Raw genomic sequence first — 12555 nt, 5'->3', positions numbered from 1 at the left:
TTGTGGGTACTAGCAGGGGTACCTGGCACTGCCCACGGTGAAGTAAAGTGCAGGTGTGCTTACTAAATAAATTTCCCAGGGAGAGAAATGTTGGCTCCTGCCCAAACATTTCACTGACTAAACCCACCATGGAGAGTAACTTGACATACCTACCTGTGCCAAGTCCCAAAAATGTCTCCTCAGGGGGGCACTTCCCTAATAAAGCACAGGTGCAGTGACTAAATAAAATTCCCTAAGGGGAAAAAATTCAGAATAAACCTAGCCTATGGTCTTCTACTGTACAAGTGGGAAGACTGTATAACAATGTGGACAGACATTCATGCACACATTCATCCTTATATATTATAATAGATGTTTCTTTTTTTTTAAATACAAATCAAAATAAATACTGAAAACCACAAAATCAAGTATTGTGCCATCATGAAGTGTGGCACAGGAAGGGGACTGGCTCTGGTAAGCACTGACTAGTCAAATCTTCAAAGGCACATTTTTCTCTAGTGTCCAGAATTCAATAACAGACCAATAATCAATTTTTTGTTCTTTGGCATCCATGTTGACTTGATTGATGGAAAATATCGAGAACAATGCATCAGTTTATCATATGAGTATCTTCAAACAACTCTACTTTATAAAAACTAGCCGTCCCCCGTGGCTCCGCCCACGTAGTAGTGAAACAGGACAGTGAGGAGGTCCTCGCCCAGATCCCTACTCCTGACGTCACTCTTCTCCCTCCTGTTGTCCCGCAGCCTCTGTCTCAGATTAGCGCGAATATATCGCTCCTGCAAGCAAAATATGATTCTTAGAGTGATGAGAGAAGTCACAACCGGAATGTTCAAGAAAATTAAAGAAAAAAAAACCTAATCTAAATCCGTGAAGTAGTTACCTAGCTAAACGGAGGTAAGGCACACGCCCCGAGGCTAGTGCGTGAGTGAGGAGAGCACCACCCCCCCTTCCCTCGGCCCGCTGTGTATCACTCGGATTCGTGCAGATGAATCAGTACCACAAGTGAATTACGTTGAGAGAAGTCACAAAATCAACCGGAATGTTCAAGCAAATTATAGAAAAAAATCCAATCTAAATCCGTTAATCTCATGAAAAGCGGACAAACAGACGTTGTATTTTATATATAGAGATTGCTAGCAATACAAATTGGGTTGCAAAACTTTCAGCTTAACTCTTCTGTATAGACACATTCTGTGTAAGCATACACATGCACATATACATGTATATACAGTACATCCGCTGTGATATGCAATATAAAGTGTACTGCATTTAGACCACTTAACACTTTTTCCCATTTTGCTATATTTCATCCTAATGATAAAATTATTTAAATTCTTTTATTATCCTCGTCAAACAACACACATGTGGTTCTGAAACTAGAAGCGGTAGGCATCAGAGACAACCTACAAAACTGGATCTGTGGTTGGTTAACTGTCAGGTGACAAAGAGTACAGATAAGACGAGAATACTCCACGTGGAGTGAGGTCATCATTGGAGTACCTCAGGGGTCTCTCCTGGCCTGTTACTTTTTCTTATTTATATTAATGACATTGATTCTGGTATAGTTAGTAAACTTGTCAAATTCCCAGATGACACTATAATTGGAGGGATGGCAGACACAACAAGAATTCAAAATGACCTGAACAAGCTGCAGATCTGGGCAAACACTTGAAAAATACAGTTTAATGTAGAAAAGTGCTACACGTGGGTAAAAGGAACGTCAGTTATAAATACAAGATGGGAGACGCTGAGCTACAGGAAGCAACCTCTGAAAAGGATTTAGGGGTTTATGTTGACGCAATATTTTCGTTGAGTAAGCAATGCACAGAAGCAATTAAAAAGGCAAATAAAATGTTAGGTTATATCAAAAAACTGTTGTATTGAAGTATCTTCAAACTATATAATGCACTGGTAAGACCACATGTGGAGTGCTGTGTGTAGTTCTGGTCACCGCAGTACAAGAAAGACATAGCAGCAATTGAAGACCTGCAGAAGAGAGCAACCAAGACCATCACAGTACTTAAGGACAGAGAGACTGAGAGAATTAAACCTGTTTAGTCTCGAGCAAAGGAGACGGCATGGGGACCTCATCCAGGTCTTCAAAGTACTCTAAGGCATTGATTAAGGAGATCCAGCAACATTCTTTTAGCTTACGGGTCAATCAGTTACTCAAGGACATCAGTGGAAATTAAGGGGAAGTGCATTAACATCTGAAGCCAGGAAGCACTTCTTTAACACAAAGAGTTGTAGGAATCAGGAACAAACTATAAGATATGGAGTTGAAGCAGAAACATTGACAAGCTTTAAGAAGAATATGGAGGAGATGCTGGGAAAGCTTAGCTATTAGCTAAATAAACAGGTTTGATGGACTGTATGGTTCCCTCTCGTTTGTCAAATTTCTTATGTTCTTATTGCCTACAATATTCCAGAATGACAAAATGAGGAAAGGATTTTAGAAATGTTTTCAAATTTAATTATCACTATGACACTTGAAATTTGGCTCAGATGCATCCCATTCTATTGATCTTTGTTGTGATGTTTCTACACCTTGTTTGGAGTCTACCATTGTCAATTCAATTGAATGGAGAGGATTAGGAAAGTCACACACTCATCTATGGAAGGTCCCACAGATGAGCAAAAACCAAGCCATGAGGTTGGAGGAATTGCCAGCAGAGCTCAGAGACAGGATTATGTCAAGGCACAGAACTGGGGAAGGCTACAAAAGATTTGTGCAACATCGAAGGTTCCCAGGAGCACTGTTGCTTTCATAATTCTTAAATGGAACAACCGTGATTCTTCCCAGAATTGGCTTCCTGGACAAACTGAGCAATCATAGGAGAAATGCCGCAATAAGAGAGGTAACCAAAAATCCAGTAGTCATTGTGGCCGTGCTCCAGAAAGCCCGCGAGAAGATGAGCTTTAGAGAAGAGTGGTCAAACTGAAGCCTCTCCTCAATAAAAGACACACTTAAGGCCGCTTGGAATTTGCAAAAATGCATGTAAAAGACTATTAGATTATGAGGAACAACTTTCTCTGGTCTGATGAAACTGAAATTATCATAATGTCTGGAGGAAACGAGGCACCACTTGTCACCTGAACAATGCCATTCCAATGGTGAAGCATGGTGGTTGCAACATCATGCTGTGGGGTTGCTTCTCAGTGGTTCTGACTGGGAGACGAATCAAGGAAAAGCTGAATGAAGCAAAGTACAGAGAAATCCTTAATGAAAACCTACTCCACCTACCTCTATGCCAGAAAAAATATTGCTCAGTCTCAAGGACCCAGATAGCATCTCCGAAATATCTAAAACCATCTTACAGTCCCTCCCTTTCAAAGATCCAAGAGGACAATGAAAAAAGGATCTCTCACTCAACATCTCAGAAAAGGAGTGGAAGGCAGCCACACACAGAATTCACTTGAGCTCCATATGCGCAAAACATTAAATTATTCAACTTAATATTATATATCAAGCACATCTATCTCACTTAAAATAGTCCAAAATGTTTCCAGGGCGAGATCCAACCTGTGAACGCTGCAGTCAAGTTCCAGCCTCACTGGTCACATGTTTTGAGTCTGCGCCAAATTAACATCAATCTGGACCAAAATCAGACAGCCTTGGTGTCACAATCCCTCCTAACCCACTAACAGCTGTGTCTGGTGGGCTCACAGAGGGGCTTAAAGTGGAGAAGAACAAACTGTAATTGCCTTTACTACACCATTGACACGTAGGCTTATCTTGCTCAACTGGAAGAATCCTAACTCACTTCTGTTAAGTCAGTGGGTAATTGATGTTATGTATTATTTAAAACTGGAAAAAATCTAATTCTCACTTAGAGCATCTGTGCAAAACCTGGCAAGATCTGATAAATAACATTTTAGAATAAGCATTTAAATTGAGGGAGCAGATTTTCTCCCCTCTTTTTTCTTTCTTTTTTTTACTCTATCTTAATTCATTTATTAATTTATCTATTTACTTATTTTTACAAGCTTAAAGTTTTACTCTGCTGACCTAGCTTTCTTTCTCATGGGTGGGGGTTGATTTGTTTCAAACCTAGTTTTGTAAAAATTGACTTATTTGTATGGAATGTTATTTGATTTTAATAAAATCAATAGAATAAAAAAAAACAAAAAAAGCAAACCTACTCCAGAGTGCTCCGGGCCTCAGAGTGGGCTGAAGGTTTACTATCCAGCAGGACAATGACTCCGAGCACAACGCAAAGACAACGCAAGAGTAGCTTTCAAACAGTTTTGGAAATGTTCTTCAGTTACCCACCCAGATCCCTTGAACCCAATCGAATATCTCTGGAAAGACCTTAAAATATCTGTCCACCGCAGTCGCCATCCAACCTGACAGACCGTGAAAGGATCTGCAGAGAAGAATGGCAGGAAAATCTTCATATCCTGGAGTGTAACACTTGACAAGTCAGATCCAAGAAGACTCCAGGTTGGAGTCGCTGCCAAAGGGGCATTAACCAAGTACTGAGTAAAGGGTCTGAATACTTGTGGTCACTGGGATATTATAGTGTTTTTTTATTTTTAATATCTTTGCAAAAAAATTCTGAAAATTCTTTTCATTTTGTTTTTCTGTAGTATTGAGTGTTGCTTGATGAGGGAAAAATGAATTTAAATGATTTTAGCACAAGGTTGAAACATAGAAGGGGGATAAATTGAAGGGGTCTGAAGACTTATTGAATCCTGTGTGAATCTATTCATTCATTCATTCATTCCTGCAAATACAGTAGTGAACCTGCTGATGACTATCTTGGCAGCAAAGTCAAATCCTGGACAGGACACCAGCCTATTGCAGGGCACACATTTGCCCACAGCTACAGTCACTCATTCCTAGCCAATTAGAGTCACTATATAGCAAAGGAGAAATGGGAAACAAAAGATACCAATGTATTGAGAAACATACAAACATCATCATCAGCTGAAGCAAAGTCTCTAGTAGTGATGAGCCAGCAGCCCAAGATTCAGTTTACATAGCCTCTTAACTCTTTCAGGGCTGATGTTGACTTTTGTCAAAAGGAGGAGTTGACGTTGGTAATCAACTGTAAACTGTGACAAAAGCAACCGTTACGTTTTAGTTGGACTCTCATTGCTAGAAGGAAAGTTAGATTCATTGGTTTGAACGAGATTCCCTGCACTCTCGTGAGCGGCAAGGCGCACACAATGGCAAAAATGGCACTGACATTTGGCAAGAGATCAAAGCGAATGTGTAAAGCAAAATACTCCATGAATGACGTTTTGCCTATTATCTCTGTACTGGACTATGACTTGTCAGACTCAGTTTTTGATACAAGTGATCGAAAATGAATGTGAGGTTCCAGCTTCAGCTGGGTGGTCCCCAACTAGTTGTGGTACTAGCAGTGTTGGCCAGGGTGAATTGCCACTTAACAATGATAAGAGGTAGAAACCAGAATGCAATGCACTGCCACGTGAAGACAGCCTGGCAGCAAGCCTGCCGCACATTCTTGGCAAACTGGCAGCCATAGCATGCAGCATGCAGCAACAGCTGTATTATGTTGATTTCTGAGTGAAACCATTGTTTTTTGGAAAAAATATTCAGCTCTCAAAGAGTTAAAACAACAACAAGTGCTTTACAGGACGTCCAGAGAAACTTACAAGAAAAGAAAAACAGATGAGGTTAGGTAAGAATATTAATAAATAAGTAACAAAGAAGAAAACATACAATCTTATAAAACATACTGTAGATATTGTCACAAACTCGACTCAGAGTCATAGAAAGGTTTGGGGCAGCCACCCATATAATCTGGTTTCCTGGCAGCAAAGTTGCTTAAAATTGATACAGCACTGATGTGCACAAAACCGAGTCCAAAACAGAACTGAGGGGATAGGGAAAAGGTGGAGGCTTTTAAAGGGGAAGACAGGAAGTGAAGTCAAAGGGGTCGGGCTCATGAAGGTCTTCAGCCATTGGTGTGAGCCCGGACGTAAAATCACCGGGGCTAGAGCTGGCAAGGTCTCCTTTCATTGGCTCGGTCCCGGAAGTGATGTCGACAGGACCAGGTGGAATCTCCCATATTTTGGTCTGCAGGCAAGGGAGAAAAAGAGTCAGTGCACTCTGCCACATCCCGGTATGTCTCAGAACTGTCCCTACTCAAGCCCTTTAGCTGCCTCCCATGCGCACGTGTGTGACAATATATAATTAGTAAAATGGTAGTGTCCATATATACAATATAATAATGTTAAGTCTCTAAAGATGAATGTGGTGATAAGGTTAGATGGCCGTTTGGACAGAAAAAATAAAAAAAACAAGCAAAAAAAACCAACAAAATCTGCAGGGGTTCCAAGGCCATAAGACCACTGAGCCCTAACTGGGCATTCTACCTAAAATAATTGAGCTTATGTCATTCCTTATGGTTTACAGGCTTATTCTGAGAGGATTCAATGCAGTGGGTCTTGTGGACAGTTGGGGAACCTGCCTTCATGCAGGCATCACTGGTGGCTGCCCAGTGCCTCGACCAGGTGATGGTGGTGCAAAACACCATCAAGGAAGGGAAAACAGGTAAAGAAAGCAGAGGAAAGTAGAGATTAGTAAAGATTGCAGATCCCTGAAGAATATGATAATTTGATGATTTGTTGCCTATATAGTCCATTAAGAGTACAACTACAATGTAGATATAAAAAAGCCATAATAACGTAATGGGTTTTTAGTAGTTTTTGTAAAATGTTCCATAGTGTTATCCTACCATATCTCTAATGGTAAAATATTTCAGATTTTAGGTGCCTAACTTCACCACTGCCTTTAAGCTTAGCTCTTGAAATAATAAGCAGACCAGCATTAGAAGATCTAAGATAACGACTTGGAGTGTAGGAGGACATGCACTCCAAGATATAGGAAGCAGCAAGGTTATTTCAGGCTTTAAACACCATTAGTAGTATTTTAAAGTTAGCTCTAAATGACATGGGTAACCAATGTAGCAACGCTAAAACTGGGGTAATGTGCTCAGAGTTTCTTTTTCTAGTTAAGATTCTTGCTGTTGCCTTCTGCGATAATTGCAACCAATTGTTGGTCTTTCTTAGGTAGAAATGTTAGGAGTGCATTGCAGCAATCTAGTTGATGAAAAACAAAAGCTGATCCTTGAGATGTTTTTGTCTGGCAAGGAGCTGTTGAATCTGCATTTGTAGGGATTCCAGTTCTTCAGCAACAAAATGAAGCCTCACGTCAGCCATCTTGAAAGTGATATCACCAGAAACAGCATCTCTGACAATGACACTAAAATTAGTTTCATGCAAAATGTATTAAAAAGAGTGTTTAGGTAGTTTTACATTTTTTTCAGGTGGAAAAAATAAACTACAAGATTAAAGTGGACATTTCAACCTTTTTTTTCCACTGTGTCCCTATTTTTTTCTTTTCTCTGTACCCAAATACCATGTGACACTCAGACAGTGGACTACGACTCGCCTTGTCACGTTGACTTTGATATCTAACCACTTCTTTTTTTATTTCAGGCACTGTACAACTTTCTGAAATTGAACTTCCGAGTTTCTTCACCACTCTGTATCACTTGATCAACTTCCTGTTGTTGTTTATACCGCTGCTTAAGCCAACAAATATTAGGTTTTTCCTAGCCTCCACTTTGCATTCGCTGAAATTCTGTTTTTTCACATGCTTTGTCATTGTCTTTTAACCAAACACTGAATGGGGAAGGTGTGATTTATATTGATTTGCATATTTAAATATGCAAAATTATGGGAGGAGCCTTGGTGGGACAGCAGGCGCGTGCATGTGCATTACTTTTCACGCTGATTGGGGTTTCTGGAGCTGAAGTGCGTGGAAGTTGGCTTGCTCACGGTTTTGTGTATTTGAATTTGTTGTGCGTACACACATTTTCACTTTCGTCTATATGCCATTTTTTAGTGTGAGTTCCACACACGGTGTTATGCATAAGGCCCTGGGCCACTCAGAGTTTGATTATGGGTTGCATCTATTTGAATAGATAAGCCAATGGGGTCCATTTTTGGCTCCCAAAAGACTTATCCACATGAAGGTTCCAGAAAGAACTTTTTTTTATTTAGATCTGTAACAGGTTCCATAAAGTAAATAACCATGAATAGATGATAACAGATGGGTCATGTTTTGAAGAGGACTTTCACTGCATACAAACTACGTTCTGGTTTTCTTAATCTGTTAGAATCCTGCTAGGTAGCCTACCATTTATTAAAGATTTTGTTTTTTCGACATATTAGGAAGTTTTTCAAAGCAGAAAACAGCTTCATATGAAAACAATGCTTCCCTAAATGAATTGGTTCTTTGTCAAGCAAAGACTCTATGTGGAACCACACAACCCAGTAAAGAACCATAAAATGCCATTAAAGAAGTAGTGTTTTTGAGAGTGTAGAATTAGCCAAAGGAGTGTTTAGAAGATTCTGAACTAAGCGGGAAGAAAGTTCTATGGTTCAAACTTGAGGTTTCAGGCTAAGCACCACATTTGAATACTGCACATTATCACAAACATCCCATCCCCTCCTTGAAGCATGGCAGTGGCAGCATCAGACTGTGTTGAGGCTTCTCTGCAGCAGGACCTGGAAGGCTTGTGGGGGTAAAATAAATGCAGCAAAATATGGGGAAATCCTGGGGGGAAACCTGACGCCGCCTGCAATAAACCTACACCTTGGGAGAAGATTTCTTTTCCAGCAAGACAACTCCATGCAAAATGTCAGAGTTAGATAGGAATGGCTTTAAAACAATAATGTGAACATCCTGGCTGTGACCAGTCCAGACCTCAATCCAACTTAAGAGTTTGTGGCTGACAAAATTAAATACTAACGGGTGATTATTTATGTGATTGATTATTTTGTTTTTTATGTTTGTAATTAATTTAGACCACTTTGTAGAGATCTGTTCTCACTCTGACATTAATGATTCTTTTTCCATTGATCAGTGTCAAAAAAGCCAAATTAAATCAGCTGTTATTCAGTGTTGTATAATAATAAACTGTGAACACTTCCAAAGGGAATATGCTATTACAGACAGAAAGTGTAATGCAGTCAAAAATTTGGGGCATCCTTGGGCAAACCCATATAACTGAATATATATATAAAAAAAAATGTGTGTAAGCACAAAAAAATGACAAATATTGTGTGAAGGAGACAAGAGAACAAATAAAAAGGCTTGGGGGGTCCGCCCCATATATTTTGTCGCATCACACAAACAGCAATACTGAAAGTGAGTAATCATATGAGACTGAGTCAAAACACTAACTAGGAGGATTAAGGGACTGGGTCTTATAATTGCAGGGTATGAAGAAGTGGGTCCCAGCCAGAAGTGAGGTCTCTAGGAGGGTGTGGTCTGGTAGAGGAAGTGGTGGAGTTCTAATCTGGCTTTCATTCTGGTGGTCTGTGGACGAAGGACAAAAGGCATCTCATCAACCCTTGACTGTGCACCTCAGTTAAGCCCTTAGACTGCCTCCCATGCACGCGTGTATGACAATTGTCATTCAGGTGGAAAAGTAGCAACACCTAGGACGGACCCATGTGCAGCTCCAGTTGGTGGGCAATGCTGGCTCAGTTACATACCTCAACTTCAGCGGGCTAAGTCTGTTATTCTCCCACCTGGACCATGAGAGCCTGGATTTTATGATTACCATGATGTCTTGTTGTTAATCCTGCCGACTATGCCACTGTAATAAACAAGACAGAAACCATCAAAGATTTGGGGCACACATGGGCAAACTCCATATAATCGAATATTCTTTTTAGAAAAAGAAAATGCGTGTAAGTGCAAAAAGTCTTCTCAGACCTGAGTCTCATTTGATAACCTATCCAAGATGGCGGTTCTTCCGGTCAATATGGCATTTAGGCAGAAAGGGGAAGGTTCAGATGGACTGAGACTTGAGCTGTCAATCTTCCATTCTACAGAGGAAGGAAAAGAACAAGGATCCTTACCCAGCCGGGAGGCCAGCACAATGGAAGGACTAGGGGAGAAAAGCACTGATATTTTCTTCCCCAATGCACACAGGTGTCCACAGGGCATGCTGGAGCTTGTAGTCCCATGAGGCAGCCCTGTTGGGTTCCACGAGGGCCACCAAGGGGCTCTGACGTGATTCACAATCCCTACACTTTGGGACTTCCAATCAAGAAGTATTTCAATTGGACTACGCCCTAGCACAGGAAGATCTCCTAGATCCTAGATAAAACATCTTATCCAGGTGAGTTGCAGTTGGATGGAAGGAGGACAAAGCTTGCCTGGAAGATGTGGAGGAGAGAAAGAAGAGAGAAGAATTGTGTTGTGGTTGATTTATGGCTTGTTTAAATCTTTTGTGTAAGGTATTTTGTATAAATAAACCTTTTATTTATATCAGGACTTGTGTCTGTGAGGTTTTGTCTGGTGTTTGGGGTGCTTCAGTGCCCCCTGGTGCTCACAATAGATAGCACAGAAGTTTATTTGTTCCCTTGGGGAAATTTGGCTTTTTACAGAAGCTCAGTAAATAAAACAAATATTATATCACAACAAACAACAACCTCTCATATCTAACATCTGGCAGGCAGGCTTTCACCAAGTCTGGTATCTTGATCAAGCTGTTTATGATGTTTAATCAAGTCCCACACAACTCCATATCTGAGGGAAGAGTGACACCCCATCATGTCTGCTTTGCTTGAGAAAACATCTGCTCAGTAGCTGATAAAAGGCCTTAGATGAAGGCCTTTACCAGTGATGCTGTGATCAGGTTCTGGAAGCAGTGACTGAGAGCAAGCAAATGCCAGTGTCCTCTAAAGAAGTCCATCTCCTTCATCAAAGTGAGAGATACGTGCCAACGGCCAAAGGCAACATCTGGCATTCTTTACACAGCTTCTGACTGGCAGCTAAAAGTAGACCTAGGTGGACAGCTAAGATTTCCTGATTGACGATTCTATGTCCAGACATGATCATCTTTTCTGATTCAACCAAAAAGGTGATCGTGCTAGAACTCCCAGAGCCTTGGGAAGCTAATGAAAGAAGCGCATTAACTACCAGTACCTAGTGGAGCAGTGATGGAGCCGGGGATGGAGGACTCACCATGAGGTGGCTGAAGTGGGCCATCGAGGGTTTGCAGAACATTCAGTTCTCAAAGCATTTTACAAGCTGGGCATCATGGAATCTGCCAAAAAGGACGGCCAGAAGATCCATAACAGAAGATGTAGAGAAAGCCTTTAGCTTGCTACAGATCAGTGGTTCTTAAACTTTTTTTTTTCCTTGAGACCCAATTTTATCTTTTTTTGTGTCTCCAAGACTCAGATTCACTCCTTCCTGTCACCCTTCTTTCTTGGAGAATCAGGTCGTAACAAAGCAATGCCATTTGTTTTAATTGCCCGTGGTGACCCCATCAGAAGATAATCCACACAAACCATACACGACCGTATCCTATTAAGCACTATTGTGAATCACAACCCAAATTCAGACAACATGCAATACAAAATGGGTTATGCCCCATATTTTAAGAACATATGCTTATAGATTAAGAGGGATGACCATTGGATGGGTCACCTGGGTTTGGGGGTTTGATGCTGGGAGACTCCAGGAACATCACTGAAGATGTACCCTAGCATGTTCTAAAGATGCCATAAATAAAGATTATAACAACCCACCTCGCCACCCCACAACACAAATACACACCAGAATGACTAAAAGGAAAGAAACCCAAGAAGAATAAAAAAGAACTGACTTGGCTGAAGATAAAAAAGAGCAGCCACAGTTCCACTGAGGTGCTGTAAAAGGCATATTGTTGTAAATATGAAGGAGCCCCCGTAGCGTTTCTCGACACACTTCTCCTGAGTAATTTGTTGCCAAAGTCCTCAATCCTGGTGTTTTAAATTGAGGATGTGCAGAACTGTTCATGATGCCGCTCAGTTTTGTCTTCATTGTCTCCTTTACGACCTCCAGGGGGTCCAAAGTGCATCCTATAACTGAGCCTGGTCTTTTAATTAGTTTGTTGATTCGATGGGCCTTTCTTGAAGTGATGTTACCAGCCCAGCACACCACATAAAAAAAGGCTTTATAAGAGTTCAAAAGGAAGAACTTTACAGCCAACGAGTGTTGGGGTTCCTGTTGGAGAACACCATGTATTTGGTGAATAGAAGAGCAACAATAAACAGGAGCATGAGGGTGAAAAACGATTATAATTTATATCCGGTCATCGAGAGAGTGCTCTGCCTTCCTTCTGGGCAGGTTCTAAAATGAAGGAAATCTTCTGGCATCACAGTAGCTTCTATGGCATCAGGCTGGAAGGGGGCGGAGCAACTGTGAGGTATTGGAACTGGGTCACAGGTCATCTCTGGAATGAGCCTAGGAACTGTGGGTAAAATAGAATATGCAGTCAGTAAGAGTGCCCTCTCTTGGTCAGGGCTGGAAGTGTTAGAGTCATCTGAGCCATTAAGATGTCCCCTATCCACCATGTGTGTGACAATAGGCACTGTATGTGTGTGTGCATGCACTACATGTATTGTATATGAACGCACATATTAAACATTTTTAATTGTATTTTGTATTTGTGTCTATTGTTATGCACCCTTTATTTATATCTTCATGCATTTTAACAGTTTAACAATACT

This window comes from Erpetoichthys calabaricus, chromosome 3, assembly GCF_900747795.2.
Source record: "Erpetoichthys calabaricus chromosome 3, fErpCal1.3, whole genome shotgun sequence".
In the NCBI taxonomy this organism is placed as follows: domain Eukaryota; kingdom Metazoa; phylum Chordata; class Cladistia; order Polypteriformes; family Polypteridae; genus Erpetoichthys; species Erpetoichthys calabaricus.
Note: the sequence above shows the minus strand (reverse complement) of the source record.